This window comes from Ciconia boyciana, chromosome 10 (assembly GCF_034638445.1).
Source record: "Ciconia boyciana chromosome 10, ASM3463844v1, whole genome shotgun sequence".
Classification (NCBI taxonomy): Eukaryota; Metazoa; Chordata; class Aves; order Ciconiiformes; family Ciconiidae; genus Ciconia; species Ciconia boyciana.
Window position 1 is genome coordinate 30,513,224 of NC_132943.1, and position 22,656 is coordinate 30,535,879.

At 43.2% G+C, this 22,656-nt stretch overlaps 1 protein-coding gene across 2 annotated transcripts in view; it reads left to right on the forward strand.

Annotated features, from left to right (window-relative positions):
- Positions 1–2,975: 2,975 nt before the first annotated feature.
- CREB1 (cAMP responsive element binding protein 1) overlaps positions 2,976–22,656 on the forward strand; it is a 43,410-nt gene continuing 23,729 nt past the window's right edge. For both annotated transcript variants that reach the window (XM_072874053.1, XM_072874052.1), the window contains exon 1: positions 2,976–3,326. The gene's annotated coding sequence lies outside the window, so the exon portion shown is untranslated. The remainder of the gene's footprint in view (positions 3,327–22,656) is intronic.

Here is a 22,656-nt window from a genome sequence, read left to right on the forward strand (position 1 = left end):
TCGCCAGGGAGCTGACAGACTTTCAGAGAAGTGCTGAGGAGCCAGCCAGAGAGCTGTCAGTGAGAGCAGGGCTGGCAAGGATCAGCAAGGAGCCAGAGCATCGGCCATGCCCTAAACGGGCAGCAGGATCAGAGCCACGCAAGGAGCTGCCTGACTACTTGAGGGCAGTCCTGGGGACCGCTGTAATTCAGTCCCACCAGCAGCACTCTAATCACTCAGGTTGAGAGTGTTGCCCAGGTCTCTGATGGGAGCCGTTCACCGAGATCTGGTTAGTACATTTTAGTTGCCTTTCGAGGACCAGAGTTTATTCCCTTAAAGGCTTATTGCTGTGATTCTTCAGGCTTGCTGCACAAGGGCAAGCAATCCAATTCTGGGAAACATGCATGGGTGGAGAATGTATATGATTTTGGTCATTTGGGGGAGCAAAAGAAGCTGATGCAACACAAACATTAACACAAAGGGGAAAGAGAGTGGGAAAACAGATAAAGAAATGCGTGAGTCAAACAAGAGACACTCAGGTGGCTACATTTGCTCTGCTCATTGTAAGTATTTTCTCACAGAAAGTACTTTCCTCCTCCTAAGAGGAGTACAAAGGCTGATCCCTTACACTTTGATCTCAGACTCACTCCTTGAAACGCAGGAGTTTTAGCAAACTTTAAAATCCACACAGCAAGATGTCCATGTTTTAGCTGAATTAAAATTTTAAAATTTAGCTGAATTAAAATAGCTGAATTTTTTAATTACCTAGTTTGATTTATATCTGTATATGGTAACAAAATGCATAGAAGAGACTTTATTAAACACACATTAAAATATTAAAACTCTATGCAATGGGCCTAGAGTTCAAATATCAAAACACTATCAAAAACAACCCTCTACTTCAGTATCTAGTGGAGCGAAATGAGAAGGACATGATTGTGAGACAAGCCTTTCACACCTCTACCGGCGATTTGGAGTGAGAAGCATTTCCATTCACTGTCAATGAATAGACCAAATTAGAAACACTGATTTTAGATTTCTCGCCTATCTCAAAAGCTTTAAATGGCAGAAAAATTCTGCTCCCAATAGGAGTTGTAAAAGACTTATTTAGTGGATCGAGCTTTCATATCCTAGCAGACTCTAAAAAGAGAAAATAATTTCCAAAAATGGTGTCAGCTGGATACTGCAGACAGGATCAGGTACGAGCCAAAGGCACAGCGCAGGTCCACAACACCCAGGGAGAGAAGCGGGCACGGGGAGGGTGGCAGCTGAGGCTACGCTGTGCTGCAACCTTGGAGCTCCTGTCGGCAGGCAGGTCAGAGGGAAAAAGCGCAGGAGAAGCAGAAAATGAGCTGTGGCCCAAGCCATAGTATGTGTTGTCAATAAAACAATGCTTTATCTGTTTAACTTGAGCTGCCTTTTTTTTTTTAAATGTCAAAAGTGGTTTTTTTCAGTTTATTTTAGAATAACTATAATCAACAAAATCAACGGCAAAGTAAACCTGTAATCGCTCTCTGCACCATCTCTTGTAATTTTTGACGGAGTTAGATGAAACTCAGCATAAGTAAAATCAGTTCAACCTTCTTGAGAAAACAAGACTTGACAAGAGCAAAACTAATGTAAAGTTTTGCACCGCTGTCGTCCGATGCAGTGCCTGCGGCAGTTACGGCCTCGCAGCGGTGTCTCACAGGGTGGCCGTGCCAGGTGGTCTGCAAAAATGAACCAGATTTGGAGCTTCAAATCTTGTTATGTGGTGCCATCTTGAGGTTTTGTGAAACGAAAATTACTTTCTTCCAGTAAGGCTGGAAGGCTATGTACAGCTTTTATGTGGTTGTAGTTCGAGAAGTTCATTCTTCAGGGTGTATGATTGTGTGCATTCAGCTGTTTTTGTGAACTGGAGAAGACAGGGCTGGACTCACCCGGCTGGAGCACCAGCCAGCCCGTTCCCTGCTCCATGGTGGCAACAACTCTTTGAAAAACCTTTCCTACAAAAAGTTCACCTACCCAACATTTAAAACCACAGCCATGGACATCATGCTGGCACTGCAGATGAGGTTGAGGGCCACAGCACGCGGCTGCTCCTCTTCTCTGACGAGACACAAACCCGTATCTCGTCTCCTGCCCTGTCGTGACAATGTCTGTCCCTCCTGACAGGTGCCGAAGCACGGGGCTGGCACCATGGGTGCAAACTGCCACCTCGGCCACAGCTGCTCTGAAAATTGCAGTTTTACAGCTCTGGTAAGGGTGTCTGCACCTCCACCAAAACAGGTTTGTCCCTCCAGCGCTGGTGGAGGCCGGCTGGACAGGGCTAGGGGATTTCACGGGGATATTTGTTATTTGTGTCACGATGGAGCAGCAGTCACCCTGCCACCTGGGTTTGGGCTGGCCACAGGGCCAGAGAAGGCAGGGAGCGGGATGGGAGTCACAGCCGGGAGTGAAAACCAGGCAGATGAAGGTTTAGGGGAGCGACCTGAAGGATGGGAGCGCTTCCCCACCTGGGGAGGGGACGGTGGGGACGCCAGGCAGCCGGGAGGCATCGAGGAGGGGCAGCATGGCCTCGCCGCGGCACCTCACCCGCCACGTTGTGCCTGTGCAGTCAAGGCAGGGTTGGTCTTGGGGGGAGAATCGGGGGCTCAAGAAAGGCGTCTGGGCGGCTGCCCTAGCAGTGGGGCACCCCAGGAAGGGATGTCCGGCGCCGGCGGGTCTCCCGGGGCGCCAGCGTGTGCGCGGGGACGTGCGCGGCGAACTCGGGGGCCCGGGGCCCTCAGCGGGGTCTCTGGGGCAGACGGCCCCGCGCTCGGCCCCGCAGCCCCGGGGCGGCCCGGCCCTGCCCGTGCGCGCTCGCGGCTCTCCGGCCTCCTCGGCCCCGCTCGCGCGCCCGGCGGCGGCAGGGGCGGGGGGCAAGGTGGGGCGCGCGCCCCCCGCAGCCCCGCTCGGCGCTTTCCGCGCGGGCCGCCCCGGGCGGAAGCGCCGTTCGCGCCTTCCCGCGGCCGCTCGGCTCTTTCCGCCTCCCCTCCGGGGCGCTTCGTTCGTTTCCGCGGTCGCTCGGCTCTTTCCGCGGGGGCCGGCGGCGCGCTCGGCCGTTCCCGCCGCCTGCCGGGCGCTCGGCGTTTTCCGTGAGCGCTCGGCGCTTTCCGTACGGGCCGCGGCGCGCTCGGCGCTTGCTCCCTGGCTGGCGCTCCTCAGTCGGCCGCTGCCTGCCTGTCGCCGGGCTGGGAGCGCCTGTGTGTGTGTGAGTGACGCGGCGGAGGTGTAGTTTGACGCGGTGTGTTACGTGGGGGAGAGAATAAAACTGCGGCGAGATCCTAGGCGCGAACGAAAGCAGTGACGGAGCAGCCTGGTAACCGGTAAGAGGAGGAAGGCGCCCAGCAAACAGGGGCGGGGGGGAGGGAAGGAAATGGAGCCCGGCGGGGACCAGGGGAGCCGCCGGGCGGCAGGACGCGGGGGCCCGGCCTTGCACCGCCCGCGGGAGGGGCGCCCGCTTTAAAGATGGAGCCGAGCCCTGCAACATCCCCGCCGCCGCCGCGCCGCGAACAAAGGATAATGGCGGATGGGAGCCGGCCCCGGCGGCGGCGGCGGCCGCCACGGCCGGGCGGCGGCGGCGACTCTGGCGGCAGCCAGCGGCGGCGCTCACCGCGGCGGGGAAGGGGGATCGCGCCCCCCGGCCCCAGGAGGAGGCGGCGGAGGAAGACGACGAGGGGGGAGCGGCGGCGGCGGGGGACGGTCGCGCACCCACCCGCGCCCCCTCGGCGGCGGGGCGCCCCCTCCCCGCGCCGCCCCTCCGCGCGGGCTTCGGTCTGCGTCCCCGCCGCCGCCGCGCGCCCCTCGTCCTCCCCCGGCGCTGCCCGCCTCGGTCGGCGGCGGCCCCGGGCGCGGCCTCCCGGCCGGCGCGGCCCCGCCGGGCTCCGGGGACGCGGGGCCGGCCGTGGCGGCGGGGCGGGCGGGCGGGCAGCCAGCCCTCCTGCGGGGCCGCCCCGGCCCCCTCGCCCGCCGCTCCGCGCCCGGAGAGTTTCACTTCCCCGGTGACCCGAGTGCGCTGTATAAATAAATAAACAAACTCTTGCCGTGATGGAAGCGAGTACGGGGGGTGCTCCTAGGCTCTGTAACACGCTCCTAGGCTCTGTAACGAGAAGTTTTTAATAAAATCTGTGCACAGAAGCTCGGGCCAGCGCTTGGTCTGGTGGTTTACTTTTATTTGCAGCGTGGGGCACGGCCGTCTCCAGGAGGCTGTAAAAGGGGTAATGGTGCTCGGTCACCCAACACCGCGCTCCGGGGAAATACCGGAGGGAAGAGCTTTAAGCCCGATGCGCAGATCACGTAACAGAGATACGGTTCCCTTTCGCTGCGTTGTTTCTTTCCTGTTAGTATTTTTAACCCAAAGTGAACTTGAGCCTGGCTGTGGCTGGTAAGTCTCGGTTTGGGGTTTGCCTTTGCCAGTCTTCCACAGGCTCTTAGGTGCTGCACAGCGAGCAGGATTTGACCTCTATCCCTGCCTTAATAGCAAATGTCAACTTGACTGCCTTTTCCACCTTACACCAGCCTTCCCTTGCTGCAGCTGTGGGGCTTTTTTCCCATTTTGTTGCATAGAATAGAAGACATTATTTTGACTTTATTTCTCCTTGCAAAACCTGGATAGCTGCATTTTTGTGTACAGCAATAAGTAAAAATAACATGTCAGTCTTGTTAAAAAAACTTCTTGTAACCAAAGATTGTTACACTTCTCAAATGTATACAAGGATAAAAAAATTTTACAGGTCATATGACTTTTCTTCCCCAAAACATTTTTTTTTCAATCTTTTTTTGTTTTCTTTTCCCTCTTAAATATTGAAATGCCTGTACATAATCTGCTTCTGGAATAACACCTGTCACAATTTTTTTTTTTCTGGGGTTAGAAACAAGTTTCCTATTTCTTAAATAAAGGACTAGAGACTTATTTAGGAATATGGGATATCTCTGTTCAGTCCCATTGTGACCACCAAGTACTGTATTTCGAAATACAGGAATTTTGAGACTCTACTTGCTTCCTTTCCCTGTATCAACAAATGTGGATTTTTACAGTAAAATGTGAAGTCAATGAAATAAGTTTTTATTCAAGATGGGTATCTGTGATTCACATGTATAGATAGGCCTGTCCTTCCTTCTATATGAATTTCTGGTTTCTGTCACTTCCACCACTTCTTTTGAAATGAAGGCCAAAGGTGCTCTACATCACTTCACTCTGAATAATACCAACATGAGAAGAGGGTTTCTAAAGTTCTAATTGATTAATAGACATCTGAGGACTTCAGTAAGCAATGTAGCTGTTGATAGTGATTAAAGAGAGCGTAGTGGTTGGTGTATTTCATTCATTCTTGGTTTGATGGAATATGCACTTCATTTCAAATACAAAAATGTGACAGTAAATACTTGCTTTTTGTAGCTTTAGAAACACAACATTTTATTTTATTCTGTTTCATAATAGAGTGGAAGACTCTCAGCTCAGTATTTTCTAACACAGATCTCTGCATTTCCCCACCAGCTTTGTATCCTCACAGGTCAGAGAGAAAAGGGATCAGAGCGGTGGTTGTGTATTTGCTAAGCATCACCTACAGGTGACCTAAAATGAAATATTTGCATGTAGGAAAGAAGAGTGTAGTAATTTTGAATGCTTTAATTTCATTGATAGAATATCAATGTTTAGATTAGTACTCCCCCCCCTTGCTTTTGGTGATAAGGGTGTCTGCTACCCTGGGTGGGAAAAAAAAAACAAACCCAAAGGTCTGAAAGGGGAAAGGGGTCTGTTGATCCAGAAAATTTAGAAATATCTCATTTAGACTGTCAAGTCTTCAATCTGTCTGTTTCCTGGAAGCCTGCACCAACGTAGCTATTGCTGGTACTGATGTCAAATATAAAATATTCTGTAGTAGCTGATCTTATTCTGGAAAATAGCTGTTCTGCTGCAGTAAGAAACAAACAGCCTTTTCTTGCCCAAGTGCAGCTACAGCTCTGTAGGTGCAGATTTTGATAGTAGACATGGCCCTGACTAGGAATTTCTGTTGACACCCTTGTGAAACAAATGGGATATTCACACTTCACCTCTATTTTCGGATCTCTGGAAGCAAGTGGAGATCAGTTACTCATGCTGCACTTCTCAAGGCTTTTGTGCAGTGAGAAGGCCGTGCTAGCTTTTTGCCTGTAATCTAAAGTTAGTTTCAGGGGACATGACAGCAGTCCTCATCCACAGAAACAACTCTCCTGAATTGGGTTTGAGTTCTCTGGTGCCCTACCTGCGTACAGTTAAAGGTTCATGACAAGGCAGTGATTTTTCTCTGAATCAAAAATTGTATTGCCTCATCTGCAGTCTGTGTTGTCATATTTCATGGTGATTATGAAAACCTGAGCAATCTGTGGTTAACGATCTTTGTATGTCTCCCAGCATGAAGTCATTGATACCTATTTTATTCTTCAAAACTTTTAGATCACTTGGTTGTAGCGCAGTTAAAAAGGTGAGTGAGAACAAATACAACACCTTCCATTTTTCCATGTTTCTAAAACAGCCTTGTCAGCTGTGCAGGAGATGAAGATGTGCCAGGGTCTAGTTGGTCTTTTAGGTAAAAAAGCATTTGAAAACAGGCAAGGATTTTCTCATTTCATGCTGCTGCTGGTTTTTTGTGGCAGTGCTGGATTTAGAGTATCCTCTGCGAAGAGGAGAGAATAGAAAACTGTAGGTGGTGGAAGAGCCACTTAAAGGGGAGAGGATAAAGAATTTGGAGGAAGTGTACTCCTATTTGGATGCATGTATATGTTTTATATATATGTAAAACATATATACATAAATACAAGTTTAAAGCAGCACTGATGCTTGTTAGGTACTCTCAATGTTTTTGAGCAAAGTGCATAGGTACAGGGTTTCTTTTACCACTTAAGATAATAAGCATACCTGTTTTTCTTCTGAGAGTATTGTGAGATTTGATGTTTGTCGTAAATCAAGCCTGTTAGGTGAAAGATAGAAAAACAGTTCCAAAGATAGGAGAGTCCTGCCAATTGCTGTTCTGGATTTCATTACTTTTCAATTGGTCTCTGAGACAAGACAACACTAGCTAGTTTAGACAAAGCTGCAGGAAGCCTTGTAATGAGCTATTTTGAAGCTACCTTCATGCAGGAAACTGAAACAAAAATGTCTAACCTTGATGTTTTCACACTTTTTGGAGAGGAGAGTTCAAGCAATGTGTAAAAATCTCTGATCCTCTAAGTGTTGTTCCAGCAATAGCTTGTTTAGTCAATGAGATTATCAGCAAAACTTTTTTCCCTGCATTTGGAAAAACTGTAAAGCTGGGTTGTATTTTCCTCTTCTGGCAGAAACTTTTTCAGATAGCTTTCTAAACTTAGGAAAGAGCAGGGTTTTTTCTTGACTCAAAAAAAAAAAAAAAAAAAAAGAAAGAAATGGCAGCCTGAAAAATCTAGGAATTTCTGAAGTTTATGTGCTTCCTGATGGAGTGAAACTGTAGTTCCGCATACTTTTTTTGACAGTAATGTTGGCTGAAGCAACCTCCATGTCTGGTGATTTGTTCTTGTCTTCTCCATTGCGCTGGCATGAATGTTTGGGCTACTGCATGGTAGACCTGACTGGGGAAATGATCCAGCAGGGTGAGGGGTGGGGAGCCTGGTTATTTTTCACCTGGATCATTCCCTCCCCTGGTTGCTACATGGCTGCACAGTAGCCATACCAGCATAATCAGGGGAAGGGATGGGTCTGGAATGAGCAGGAACATAAGGGCAGCTCCAACAGCAGTGCTGCTAAATGAGAAAATGCAGCCTACATAAAAATTTTTAAATTATTGCTGTGTTTATAACTAAGCTGGATGGCATAGATCCTGTTGTGGTTCTTCTTGCCGCAGCACTGGATCGTTTAGCTAAGTTTAAGTTTTTATGTGTGCTAAATATGAGCAAATGAACATGAGCAGCAGCTGTTCCCAAACTTTAATATCATGTATACATACTGTTTGTTGTGCTACTTATTTGTCTTGGCTTAAACACCTTTCGTGTGGTTTTTTTAAACAACTATTATGTTCACTTCCTCAGTCCTGTTCTCACATGCTTTGTTCTAACTCCTAAGCTCCCCCATCGCCGTTCTCTGCAGCTCTTTGCTGCAATCTTCTTAATCATCTCTCCAGCAACTCTACAACCTCCTGTGACATTTTGGCTCCAATATTACATGCATTTTTCTGATAGATGCTACCCTAAATCTTCTCTCATTCTCTACTGCTATTCAAATATCAATTGTATTTTACTTTCCCTTGCACCTTTGTTAGGGCTTGAATATAAAATCTCTTCTCATCTAGCTTATCTTTTATACCCCGTGGAATAATAGATTGGAAGCATTATTTTCTTGCCTTTTTCTGATGACTCTTCCTCTGGCTCTGTGTGGCTGGCCTGGCCTCAAACTCTGCTGGTGCCTGTCCACTCCTCCAGTGACATGCAATATGAGCAGGGTTTGTGAATTTATGCCTTTGTAGAGAAAAAGCCTAGGGCGTTACTATAGAAGTAGGACCCCTGCCCCTCTTCGGGAAACTCATCCAAATTTTTCTCTTTTCTGCTGATAGGAAAATTCTGGGAGATACCAAGGGAGGGAAGATGTGAAAAAGGGCAGTGTGTACTAATGCTACAGCGTAATACCAAGAGAAGTCATCTGTTGCTGTGGTTTAATCTGAGCTGATACAACTGTATGTGGCTCTCAAGAGACAGACATCTTACTCCTTACTTCTCTCCTGCTCCTGGTTGTGTGGTGTTTGCCCTTCCCTTACGTTGGCTGTAGAGTTGATTATATGTAAAATCTCATGAGCCAGTTCAAATCACTAACCCAGGAGAAAACTGTGCTTTTTTGCCAGGTTAGTTTTCTTCTGCATGAGTAAGCTGAATCGGTTGGTGATTGAGATGCTGTTAGCACCAACACTGGTGCAAATCCGCAGGGAGACTGTAGGGAAAGGAAGGAGGGGGACACAACTGTCTCCCTTCAGCAGCAGAGAGCTGGGTCAGCAGACCCCTCTTGGGGAACTGAAGTACATCCATGATTTGGAGTGAAAGAAGGAAGAGTCAGGCTCTGTCCATGGTGATCAGAGCCATGTCAGTTTGTCTTTGCAGCTAGGAAAGCTAGAACACAGTAAGTGTCTCAGTTGAAGAAAAAAAACACAAGAGGAAAGTTTCCCTCTTTTGAAAGCCTGGTGACACCTGTGTGGTTGAACTAGCTACTCCTCATCAGAGGCAGGTTTCAGTCTCCTCAAGAGGTTGGATCAGGGTAACTCTTAAGTCCCTATCTTTATGAGGAATCCAGTCAGATGAGGAGAATTATATGTAACATTTCTTTAACCAAGCCCAAGTTGAAAGATGAAGCTCCAGAAGGGGTCCAGGTCCAATACCTTGGTCAGTTGGCCCAAGGCACCTGGGCGGTGAGCTCACTTTAGTTTCACTGTTACTACAAACTGATAGATGCCTTGGCCTGTCTTCCTGATTTTAAAATAATAATTATGGCTGAAACTACTAGCATGAAAGTTGTAGCGTAAGGTTAATGTGGAGTGTATAACCAGTGCACATTATCCTGGGCTGGGTAGAGGAAGAAGTATGTTACCTGCTGCAAAAAACTGCTTTGTCAGCAATGTGGCTGTTTGAAAAATACGTCTCTGCCCAATCCTCAGAAAGCTAATGTTGACTATATAAAAAGTAATCCTCCTGTTTCCAGCCTCCCACTCTTAAGCAGAGTCATCAGTAAAACAATAATAATCAAATTGCAGAATATAGATGTTTTCTTTTCTTCAGCATCTTCGTTGACGTGCCGCAGTCTTATGACACCTATACCCATGATTTGATCTACTTTGCTTTCATTGGCAAGCCTGGCTGCTACAGGGTAGACTCTGCTCCACCTTCCCTGTTCCTGTTCCTGTGCCAGTAGCACTGGTACAGCTGTCTGTGAGGCAGTGACGTGAACTGGATTGGAGAACTGGTCCAGGATAAAAATAAGTTGCATTTTCTGGTCTGTCTGTAGTGCAAATTGGTTGCCCAGTCCCATTTACTACACAGCCTCACAGACAGCTGTAAAGAAGTGAATAAGAAAGAATCCGGAGAAAAGCAGAGCCTGAGCTGGCAGTGCTGCCAACAGAAATGCTTGTACGACTGTAGTTGCAGAAAGCAAAATGGAGATTTTCTTTTGTGTGCAACACATTGATGCAAAACACAGATTCTGTTTCTTTCTCTGGCCCTTTCTGGTTCATCAGTGGCTCCCGTTGCTTACTCAGGGTCATCGTTCTGACCTTCAGTGTTGCCAGCAAGTCACATCTCTGTTCCATGGAGACAGCTGTGTTGCCCCCAGGTAATGCAGGTCTTAAACTCCAGTTAAGTAATTTAGAACCAAGATAAATTATTCTCTGTTCTGGAGGTGATACTTTTGCAGAGTAGATCTGCCTGGCAGGCGTATGAGAGATCTTTCTCATTTGAGAAGCTCTCCTGTACCATCCAGGCAAATATAAAAATTCATGAAAAATAAACCAGAATCCACTCGGTTGATAACATTAGTCAAAATTATTTTACTACAAAATTTGGTCACTGTTTCGTTTCAGTTGGTTTTTAGGGAGAGGGTGGGTCATAGATTTAATTTTGGTGCATTAAGCAAGATAATGTGTCTGTTGTTGCTTCAAGACTAGTGCTAATTGACCAAGCAACGATGATTTCAATGTAACTAGTAAAGCCAGAGTAATTTTAGGATTTAAAATATTTCCAAGTCTGAGGTGTGGCTTAAGCCCCAAATCTTTCAGTTTTAATGTTGCAATAAATTTTGTGAATAGGATGCATTCAGAAGTTGGACAAGGGCAAGGTTTGTAAAGAAGTGCTGTTTTTCTTGTGCATACCTGGGCATACTCTACTGTAGCACTCCAACTGCAGAAAGAACTCAAAAGTTTTCACTTACTTGAGAGCGTTGAAGCAAAAAATAGTCTATACTGCCTGTTAAGAAAGAAACAAAGCTATTAAATCATAACAAATTATGTTGCTTGTACAGATACAGGTTATTTTGAATTTGTTTCAGACATTTTACTTTATGTCTGGTAATTGTCAGCTTTGTATAAATAATTCAGTCTATCTTACTTTCAGGTGACCAGTTCTAAAGATAATCTATTAATAAAACAGTGAAAGCATTGGTCTGAAACATCCATTTTGTTGTGTTTTCTTTCTGAACTCATTATAAGTGTTGTGGTTTTTTTTAAACAAGACTTTCCAATATTTGCCAAGTTATGTAACTTCACACTCTTATACTGTGGGTTGAACTCTAGAAATACACATTTGTTTCCAGCATCAAATGGAATGAGCAGTGTTTGTTTTAATGGTTTATGCCTATAAAGCTTGCAGCATAAATATATGAAGTGGCATTTTTAATGAATTAATCCTTTAGCCCCTGACATTCAGAAGTGGGTTAGAAACATTAGCAACGGAGCTGTCCCTTCTCACCAGCAGACAAAATCTCAGCACAGACACAAATTCTACCTAAAATTCTCTTGTCAAGTTTAACTGTGGTGCTGATAATACCTAAAACTCCATGCTTGCCCTGAATTTCTTAGCTGATTTGATAGTTCTCTGAAACAGAAGAATGATGTGAAAACAAGTGTGATCAGTATCACTTCGGGATTCCAACATCTGACCTTTTTCAATTGGCAGTATTTTCCTGAGGTGACCTACAGTATTCAAAACTCAGACTTTTTTTTAATTTTTACATGAACAAAACAAATGGATGATGAAATTCAGATACCTAATTTAACATTTTAGACCAAACAACGAACTTTAAATGCTGACAGTTGCCCTCCCTCATTATAGGATGGGAAAGGAAACGTTTACTTTATTCATGGGAAAGTCCCCTGAATTTCTGGGACCTTCCAGAAGATTAAGTTTCAGAATATAAATTTACATTCATATTACATTAGAATGTCATCTTTAATCAGTGTAATCTCTTAAGAACCTTCAGTCCAGTCTTACAGTACGCTATTCTGATAAATGTGACATCTGTTAATATTTTCACACTGTAAAATTAATAGAGACTCTGGAAACAAGTTACTTTGGAATGGAAAGATTTCAGGTAATAATTAACATGTTTGCATGGTTATCTGTCTTTATCACATTCCTGCATATGCTTCCATTAAATCATACCTGGTATGTAATTTAAATTATTACAATTAAGGAAACACCTGTATGGAGGTGATTCCTTTCTCTGTTACAGGTGTAAGATTACTGTATGTTGTATTCTTGGCCCTTGGGTTTGGAGCACTCAGGTTAACCAGACTGATGTGAGTCTGTGTAACGCTCTGGGTTTTATTTTTATTTTTTAATAAGTTGTTCCTGATCTGCTCTGAGCACCAAAAGAGAGCTGGGTGATCTTCTATATAATTTTGAAGTAGCTTTAGCTTTGTTCACTTAAGCATTTGTCATGGACCCAGTGATCGAGACTATGCAAATCTCTTACAGCGCAACACCAGCACAAGAGGCACTGTTATTAAATACCCTTGTCTTAACAACATCATAGTCCTAATTCACTCTTTCTGGGAGAGTAGCTCTGTTGAGCAGTCAGTCATCGCTCCTGTAGTTGTTTGCAGAGAACAAGTTTCAGTAGTTTCCCCACCTCGGAGATAACCATTTATTTAATACAAACGTGTATAGAGGCTCTCCCTACAGAGCTGCATGCTGCCACAGGTTTGGGATTGCAGCAATTCCTCCAGCTGATGCCTCTGATCTGGGATGTTTAAAGGTTGCTTGGCACGTGGACAAAGATCCTTACAACATGTCAAAACATTGTCAAATATTTCATGTAGCATTTAGGTGGGTCTTACTCTGCCAGAATGGATTATGGGGCAGTAAAAGGCCACAAGACACAGAAATGCACATGGAGGAGAACAATATGGTCCATTTGAACGACTCTGGCAGGTCAAGTGGAAATCTCAAGTCCTGACAGGTCTACCCAGTGGAAAAAAGGAACACGTGCGCCTTCTTAGATGGATCCTAACCTTGCTAACTTGGCATCATTTTCTGCTCTGAATGCTCCTTTAATTGTTGGTAGGGACACAGTCCTCTTTTCTAACATCATCTCCCATTTTCTCCCTGTCACTGGGGAAGGAGAAGGTCTCTGTCCACTTGCAGATTAGCTTTCCTTTCTGTCACTCTAGACTGCCTTAGCTCTTCTGCTGGAACACCTTCACATGCCAATGTTTCCTATGAAAGGAGGTGGCCCAAAATGTTCTGCTTGTTGACCAGCACAGCAGCATAAATTATTTATTTGGCATATTTAGATAGGTGGGTGGTACCAGAGCACTGTTTCTAAATTGCTCTCTGTGCCAGCCAGGTACAACCTACCTCCTTTTGCAGGGGTCATGTAGCTGCCTTAGGGTGGCACTGAGCCCAAGCTAACAACCCGAACTAAGAGGTAGGGTGTACTGGCTTGGGCACAGGGCCTCGTTGGCAGAACAGAGATGTTAGTTTATTGTACCCATTGCTGTACTCACATTACTTGGGTTCAGGCTGCATTAATACACCCCGTGGCTTTTAGATGGGTGCTGGTCCACCTCCAGCAAGCTTTCACCATGGGCTGAGCAGGTGCCGTCCCCACCTCGCCGTGTGAGGTACCTGCTGTTTGCAGAAGTGAGCACTGTAGGTGAACTGCAGTGTCTAGTAGCATCATAGGGGCTGCCTTTTGGGGTCACGCATGCACACACAGAAAGATACCTCGCTAGTCTTAGTACGGATGTAATCGTATCTTCCTTTTTTTATTAAAAAATGCCATCAGACTAGTGTGTGGTGACAGTTTAGCACTGAAGTTAGAAGTGCAAATATGAGAAGTGGCTGGCTTCGTGTCACTGCAGTCAGTTGTGCTGAGAGGTCAGCTTCAGATCTCATGGAGTCGTTTATTCCTCAGTTCTCCACCCACTGCTGTTTCAGGCAAAGGTAAAAGGAGAATTTGACTAGGGCCAGAAATTAAACCTCGTCATGAGTGACTGTACTGATTATTAATTTGCAAGGCCTGTTCCAATTGCAAAGAGCTTATTCCTGGGGTTCGTGATGTATTCAGTGGGAGCATTAGCTCTGACATGCTGTCATAAAAAAATCATTTGATGCCCGTATTTTATGTTGTGTTAAAGAGGTCTGCGTACACATGATACTGTTCAGATACATTGTTATAATTTTTATTAAGTAACCAGCAGCTACACATCGCAAAGTGAGCTACAGTACTTTGGGCAGACACCTGGAGGAGAGGCGTGTATTTTGACAATTTCACATGGTTTCATTTTTGTGAAAGGAAGGCTTCTTTCTACAGTTAGTAGGAATTACAAGAAATCAGCATAGGTTGAAAATTAGGTGCTTTTTATGTTCTAAAAATAATATCAGAGAAAAGATAAGCTGTAGTAAAGTGCCATCAGTTTGTATGTAAATGCACTCCGTAAATGTAATATTGGCAACAAATGTGTAAGAACTACAAGATGTGCTGAATTCTCAGAAACAAGCAAGTTCTCATGAAGTCTTTGTGAACAGATTGTGTATACTGCCCAGGACATCCTTAAAAATCTCTGTTTTCTCTAAAATTCAGTTTGCAGGCATCTTTTGGGGTATTTTGTTTTTTTTTTTTTTCTACATATATTCACTACCTGTTTATAAGTAGTTATCACAATTCTGTTGCATGTTAAGGATCACAGACATAAAGCATTGTGAATTAGTCTTTTAATACCCTAAGTGCATTCAGTATGAGGACAGAGCATTTATAAATAGAATGTGTTTATGGATTATGTTTTCAACAATAATAATAGTTACCCAATGACTTTATAACCTTTCTGGGATTTGTTTTGACATTTTGTTTTGTATAAGTGAAGTCTGACTATTTGGGGGGAATTTCTGAATTCAAAGGGGATAAGACAGCGGAGAGGCATTTGTTTGCTTTTCATTGTTAATGCCTTAGGAAATGCTTGCTCTGGTCTCTCCCCCCCACCTTCTACTGGGCTCTTTGCAGAACTGCTGTATTCACATAAGACCTCACCCAACTATTAGATAAGGTATTGTAGTTTAAACAGGAAAAAGTTGGGGTTTTTTTAAATATCTATATGTATTATCAGTAGAATTAAAATATGTAGGTTGGTTTTTTTTTAAACTGGGCAGGAGGGTTCACCCTTACTTTTAGTGCCCAATTCACAGTCTTGAAGGGAAAGGTTGTAATTCAGTTAGGTCCCTTGGTGATCCTGTATTGAGCAACAAAAGGCAGTATAGATTAAACTTGAATTAAATTATGTGTGTGTACCACGTGCTTGCTGGATGTTCTTATATTTGTTCATAGAATCTGATACTAGAAATAAATTGCAGTTAATTGCTGTCAGGGACTCTTTTCCTTTTAAAAAGCTTGCAGGCAGAAACACTAGATACTAGTACAATACCAGGAGTGTGGAGTTGAATCAGGAAAATCCAGCAGTGAAGAGTGTTTAGGCAACTTTCACTCACACACCTTACCTGTGCATACTGATTCACCATCTGCCTGGTAAATGTCAGCTTTCTTGTGTTATGCTAACAGAAAACAAAATCTTGAGGTGATTGCTGATTTGGGTGCTAGCCGCTGTAGCTGTGAGATTAGATTTTTGGTCTTCTGCCCTTGTTTTAAAATCTGCCACTGCTTTTTCTTTAGTGAAAGGGAGATTGAGCATGCGACGCAAGTAATTTGTTTCCAATACTTTAATCATTTACATATCTAAGTCTGTGAAGTATGAGAAATTTTCACTGACTTTGGAAGTGCAGCTACAACTGCACTCGAAGTTTTGTTGGAGAAGTCTTAAGCCAGAGAAGTTTGTTAGGCGTAATCAAGGCTCCTGGTTGCATTTCTTCTGTGATCTGTATGAAAATGCTACATTGTTCGCCTCTCTTGCATTGGCTGTTACAGCATGTATTCAGTCAGCAGAGAGTTTTCAGACACTTCTCTGAGTGTTATATTGATGTAGGCAGAAGTGGGACCACAGGTATTACGTTCAGCTGATAGTCTGATTCTGCTTTGTGCAAGATCTCTTTACAGTGAGATTCAATTTTTCTTGTAAGTTCAAGATAAAATATTTTAACTTCAGTAACTTTTTCCAGCTTTTCATTCTTCTTTTTATTCTTTATTCTGGCAGTTTGCCTGCCAGATTGCTGTGCGTGAATGCAAATAATCTGAAGACTCTTCTCTGTTTTTGGCATTTTCAGTGGAGGTGGTTGTTGAGGCTATTCTTTTACTTCCACTCGGTTTGCCCAGCCCCTGCACTGCCCTGACCCAGAAGCTGGAATGATCATCGAGTGGCTCTGTGGTGAACCCATTCAGAGAAGTAGTAAAAGGTAGATTTAAGATGAAGCAGCAAACGTAGGTTGTGTTCATAGTATGGCACACAGTCTTGTCACCCAGAGGAGAGGGCAGGCAGGAGCAAACACCTGGGGGGCAGGGGCAGTGCCAGCTTGGGATGACAGAGAAGCTGTGGTGTAAATTGCAATTCCTGTGCCAACCTACTGTAGTCATTAGCCACACAGAGAGAGAATTATGGACCTGTCTTGTCCTGTTGAGCATTTATTACTGGTTATTTGAAGTCCCATGTATTAGCTGTAAATAAAATTACTTTTCTCTGAACATCTTCCGCCTGGCAACCATTGAATGGAGTTCATAAAGCAGCTGTTGATCTGCGGCTGAAAGGGCTGCCATGCTGCAAGGTAACAGTGGAAATGTTCACAGACTTCTTGTGAATGTCCTCGGTAATTACACTGAAAAGGTGAAAACAAATAATAGTGTACAAGAGCGGTGTTCGATGACCTTTTCAGTGCTTTCATGGTGGACCTGTGGCTTTATAAAGCCACATATAGTAAATACGGAGCAAGTTGAATTCCTGGAACTTTGGATGGTGGAGCTGTATTTGCTTCCTGAACAATCGTACTGGCATGCCTGCTATGAATAAATCCGAATACAGGGCTTGAGAAACAGGCATGCCTGCCTCCGTTCCCCTTCCGTCAGCCCCCTTGCTGCCCCAGCCCTTTGCTGCCATGAGCAGCTGGGTGGCTGGATTTTGAACTGGATCAGGAACCTAATGTGGCAGTAGAGATGGCGTTTGCAGGTGATGGCTGGGTGAATGTCTGACTGGATGTGGCGCAAGTTGGGCTCAAAATGGACGTAGGTTTGTTGGGTCTCTGCTCTGCAGTGCTTTCGGAGGCTGTCACGTTGTTCTGCAAAGTCTGGGTGTGTACTTTAATAAAATAAAACCAGAAGTCATCATCTGTCTGTGGAGGAGAAGGAGACTTTAAAGCGTGTCACTTGGTAAAGCTGTGCTTGCTTGTGGGCAGGCTGTGACAGTATGTCTGAGGTGTAAAGCGAACCGTGTTGCCTCAAGGTGTAGTTATATTGTATGGCCAATAACTGTCAGCATAAGCATTAACTGATAACAGTGAATTGTCACCACCGTGTTACTAAAGACAGAAAAGAAAGGCTTTCAGGGAGAGGTAGTATGTTTTACTGTGCCAGCTGGTACAACTGAAAAGCAGAGAAAGCTTTGGGGCATTCAGGACCTTCCCGTACGAAAGTGCATGGCAAGTTATATCTGCTGTAACAGCCACAGTGAGGTATTTTGGTTCTTGGATTTAGTGGTGTTTGGGAAAGGACCTCCACCTTTTTTCTCCAGTCCTTCCTGGGACACAAAAAGCCAGCTTTGTCTACAGAGCAGGAAAGCTCTATGGCTCATGTGAGCAAGGAGAAACCAAGGAGCAGAGCCTAAGGTTCAGGAGACATGCTGGAGTTCATGAGGATATTTGGGATAGGACATAGAAAAAGAAGTAAGAAGGCAAGATATACCAGGGAGGCCACAGACATATCAATAGGTGGGTACTAAAGAGTGAAGATTATATGAAAGCTGTGGGAAGACAGAATTATATTTTCCTGGCTTTGTAAGCAGGAGGGAGGGGCAGTAACTGCTCATGCTCTGAATACACAGCATTGATGCTCACTTTAAATAACAGAGATTACAGGAGTTACCATTATCTGTAGTGCACCTAGTTCAGCATCCTGTCTTTAAGATACTGAAGATTAGTAGGTACCTCAAAAGACTACTGGAACCTGCAAGAATTACATGTGACATAATCTTTCCTCCTCATGAAAATCTTTATTTGAATTTTTAAGGGTTAGAGATTGATTTAAATCCTGACTCATGAAGTTTTATCTTCCTTTCAGTTCTGCACTTTTTTTGGTATGAAATAACCACACTAATTCTGGATATTCTTGGATATTCTTCTTATCCATGTGCATGTCTAACCCTTGTTTGAATCCTGATAAATTGCTTATCGTCAGCGGCATCAGCGCTCTATTTGTGCAGTACATGAAGTATCAATTTTCATATTTTTTAAAATAGATATTTTTACGTTTTCATTTTTGTACTTTCAAATTTTCCACCTTTCAGCTTTGCTGTTCTTATTATCAGACAGTGAATGTTTCTAGTTTACTTACTCTGTTACTAATTTAAATATATTTTTTAGTGTTTGAAGCATTTCTCTCCTTTCTGGGGTAATACAATTCTGTCCAGTCTCTTCATACAACAGGTTTTCATTGCCCCAAATGCTTGCTTTCTCTGAACACCCAAATTCCACAGAACCCATTTTTAAGATGGGCTCCCCACCTTTGCACTGTAATCCAGCTGATGTATAGGGTCCATCTATACAAATATAATTTTTAAAGATTACCCTGTATCTTATTACTGTTGCAGTCTAACACTTCAGCTTTTCTTGTCATGGATGCATGTTAAGCGGAAATCTGAAGTTAACTATCTGCAGTAGTACCCAGGCCTCTTTCCCAGGTTTATGCAACTAATGAGACAGGTTTGTTTGGATTTTTCTACAGTGTGTGTAGTTTGCCCTGCATTCTGCAACTGTTTGTGTTTATTAGCATCTGTCTTCTGCTGTCCTGGTGTAAATTCAGCTAGTACAGTTAGTTTGCTGAACCTCTTTCTCCCAGTCTTGATTTGGCTAAAACAAATTACTAGGTGTCGGCTGAACATTTCACTGGCTCTTCAGCTTCAGAGTTTTAGATCATTAGTAAGTATGTTATTAAGAAGGTATTAGTAAGTATAATACTAGCTCTTTTGAACTAATAAAGAAAATTGTGTATTACATAAAAGTCACGAGTTAAATAGTCTCTAACCAGGTAATCTCATCAGCTTTCTTAACTTGTGTTCAGAGTTCATAGCCGGGGTGTTTTAGGCAAGCAGACTCTGGTTTTCCAACTCTCATTGTTAATAGCTAATTGTTTTTTCAGTTACTTTCATTTAGAATACTTGGTTCAAGATGAACTACAGCAATTACTAATTTTTTCTCTAAGGGGGTGTGTGTCCTCTCCTGACAAGATGGAAAGTAGCCTGGAAACAGCAGAGTGAGAAGAAAATCTGCTCCCTCTGCTCCCATATTCCTTCCCTGCCCCAGACACTTGTTCCCCACCAGGACACTTTCAGATCCCCGCCTCCATTTGAGAAGTCCCGGTGTGGTGGCTGCCAGGGAAATCAGTGCCAGGGAGCCGAGTGGGCCACTGCAAATGGGGCAGGAGGAGCAAAAGGATGGGGTGGCAGGGTGGGCCTGAACACCCACGAGAACAGAAGGACACTGGAGTACTGGTCAGCAAAGCTTGTCTAGACTAGGGATATGTGAGAGCTTAAAAAGGAGGTGTAAGGATTGGCATTAATTTGTATTTGTGGGGAAGTTATGGTTTCAAACCAAGCATTTCATCTCTTACTTTGTAAATTGCAAGAACTAATAGGAATTGACAACCTTAACTTCAGCCATCATGGTCTTATCTGTACACACAACTTAATAAGTATTTATGTTCTAGGTGCCTGGTCTTTTATATCTTGGCATTCTTAATCAATACTGTACTGTTAAAAGTAAACATGAAACAATGTAGTAATCGGTGTCTCTGGAATATGATGTGATGCTCAAAAATCTGATGCCTTCTTTTTCTCCCAAGTTATTGTAAAAGGTAGTAGTGGAGATGTTAGAATACAAATATTGTGATGTATAAGTGCAAGGTAAATTGAACCAAATTCAAGAGTACTTAGAACTGCAAATAACAAGAGACTAAGAGCTTGTCCGAAAACTACAAGTCACATTGGAAACTCACTTAAACTGCATGTGTCAAGATGTAAATCTTGCAGGCTGCTTCCTGCATTGCTTGGTGCTTACTGTATGTTATGAGGAAGTTCCTTTTAGGTGTTTGCAAGTCATGTTAAGAATTTGATTTCTGAAATGTTGGTGTTGTAGAGGAGGGAGCACCTCAAACAGTTAATGCTTTTGCTGATTACATATGCAAAAGATGATGCAAGTGTAGAAACCAAGCTTATAAAACCAGAGGTCCTTTGCTGAATAGTGTATGAGAGGATTGGAAATTCCTCCTAGGAAAACATTGCATTTATCAGAAGGAATTTGGCAACATGTACCTTTGAGAACATTGATAAATTCCTGATTCAAGAGATTCCTCACTTGCACATTTTGTCTATTTCTAATCCCATTTGTATAGCAATTGACTCGATATTGGAGTCATGATTTCTATCAGCAAATGAAAGCATTATTAGTTTTGCAACATACTTGAATTTGTAGCTGGGAAATTGTTTTTTAAAGTTCTTTTCAGATACTTGGCTGGGAGATGTTGCTGATGCAAAAGGTCCGCTCGTGAAAATGGTTCCAATGAGGTAGTCTTTTGGCTGGAGTCACCATGATACATGCATAGGAATGGGGAGAAAGTTGTTGATTTGCTTACCTTGGACAAACTGGCTGATATGCGCAAAAAAGTGATAAAACTAGATCCCCCCTTAAAAATGATAAAAATCAAAGGCAAACCTATTGTATTCTGGTTTGTAGTTTGCACTTTTGAAAATGCAGAATACTCAAAAAAAAAACTGGGCATATACCATGGAGGACTAAGACTGTTAAAATATAACTTGTGTGTTAAAGTTGGGATAGAAAACCACTTAAACTGTTGCCATTAACGAAGTCTTTAAGAACTATTTGGTAATGTATATTACAAATAGTAATAGTGCATGGGGTTTCTTTTCTGCTTTCTGGAAGATGAAGTGCAACACGGAGAAGACATGGAACTGTAGGAAAGAATGGTGTTATTATATTTGCATGAACACAGGCTATTCTTGAAATACTTATAAAAATTGTAACGTCTAGACTACTTAAGACGCAGTCAGTTTACAATTAATTTCTTTCATGGCCATTTTACCAGTATATGCATATAGGTAGAGTATTGTTTATCTGTGAGCATTTGTCAGACTAATACCTGGTTTATGTGGGACAAAAATCATGGCAACAGGGAGAAGCATAACAAAATTCCAGGTGCTTAGAAGAATTTAATTTGCTTTTTCCAAAAAAATTTAAGTTTTCTTTCATTGTTTGTTTTTAAGGAAAATCAGGTTTAATTATTTTCCTTTTCATTTCCTAAGAGTTTCTAAACTGATGTTGGAACGAAATATTTGGTACTTAAACATTTCAGTGTTCACACACACAAACACAAAAGCTCATTTGAACAGTCACTTTCCATACTAAGTATACAGATTTTGATTTATATACATTGACATGCTTTCTTTTGATGCGAGATGCAGCTACTACTTCGAAATGCTGTTTTATCTTTGTTGATTAGCAATTGTTTACTGTAAGACAGAAATTTCATATTATACTCAGGGCTGAAGTGTGACTACTGCTTTAGGCAGCACATCTCCAAAGAGTATTCTCTTTCCTGTAATACTGAAGTATAGTTTGCATTGAAATGGAAGTTTCCCTGACTTTGTGTTTAAAATTAAATATCTTGAATGTGGTCATGGTACCACCACCTATGTTGACACTTCTAAGTCTTTTCCTTGGGGGGTGGGTAAAGTTGAGCAAGGAGAGGGGCTTTTCTCCTTCTTTCTGCCTTTCTTCTGATCTGAGCATGCTCTGCCTCCAGGTCCTTTCCCAAAGCAGAAATGCTCTACTGGTTGTTTTGCTCCAGCTCTGAAGAGAGGTGTGCTGCCTTAGAGTAGCCAGAGGCCTGAGTAGATTGGGCAGCACAGAGTGATACACAATTAGTATTGTGGCTATGGAGGTAATATCCATTGTTAATATTTGGTATTTGGAGTTCTGTATAATACAGTGGTATTGCTATACCACCATTGGGAGCATTTCCTTGTATTTTGAAGTTCTTTTTTTATATATTAAATATTTTCATATCACTATTTAAAGAAGAACTGAAAAGTAATTTTCACAGATCAGTGCAGAATTTAACATTCATTGCACTCTGCCTACATGCATGGTTTTGGAAGTTATGCAACCTCTTTATTCTGGTGATCTAGGCTTGCTCAGAAATGTAAGTGTATTAGGAGCTATATATGATACAAAACTTAGGTCATGACAAACTACTATGTACCTCTAAATATAAAAATATTTATTTGCAGTAAGGTTCAAGTAGAAATGTCTTCCATCATTATGTATACTGACTTCAAAACTACCAAGTAGAAAAGACTAAGTTGCTGTGACGTAGGGCCATACAGTCTGGTTGTGGAAAGAATTTGCATGGAGATGTTGCATATTTAGTTCAGACAGAAGAAGGCTGAAAACTAAGTGCCCAACACAGAATTGCTATTGGTTATCTGCAAACAGCAGTTGCGGGGG